This window comes from Perognathus longimembris, chromosome 26 (assembly GCF_023159225.1).
Source record: "Perognathus longimembris pacificus isolate PPM17 chromosome 26, ASM2315922v1, whole genome shotgun sequence".
NCBI lineage: Eukaryota > Metazoa > Chordata > Mammalia > Rodentia > Heteromyidae > Perognathus > Perognathus longimembris.
Genome location: NC_063186.1, coordinates 5,729,254 through 5,729,763, shown reverse-complemented (window position 1 = coordinate 5,729,763; position 510 = coordinate 5,729,254). Strand labels below are relative to the sequence as shown.

Sequence of the window (510 nt, the reverse complement as noted above, 5' to 3'; positions counted from 1 at the left end):
CACGCAGTCACCCCCGCTGCTGCCGGAAGAGTGGGAGACCGTCATGTGACTGCCGACACGGGTGGATGGACAGATGGACCAAAAAAAAAAAGACTGGTGGTTGCACAGTTGTCTGTGTAGGGACTGAGCCAGGAGGTGGGGGAAAAGAAAAAAGAAAAAAAAAAAAAAAAGGGAAAAGGAAGCGGTCTGTGGCTTCCTGTGGTTTTCCACTGAGGATTCACACCAGGTGGGGCTTGAACTCAGGACCCCTGGGTGCTGTCCCTGAGCTGCTTTTGGCCCGAGGCTAGCTAGCACTCAACCACTTGAGCCGCAGCTCCACTTCTGGTCTTCTGGGTGGTTCATGGGAGATAAGAGTCACGCAGACTTTCCTGTCCAGGCTGCCTTTGAACCGGGATCCTTAGATCTCCGCCTCCTCCCGGGGGTCGCTAGGATGACAGGCGTGAGCCACCAGGATTCCACCACCAAGGCACGACCCCCTTGGCCTGCCATTAAGGACTGCCCTGACGCCAT

The 510-nt window shown here is 56.1% G+C and overlaps 1 pseudogene; it reads right to left on the bottom strand.

Annotated features, from left to right (window-relative positions):
* Positions 1–510, bottom strand: part of LOC125342325 — an 8,041-nt pseudogene extending 7,531 nt beyond the window's left edge.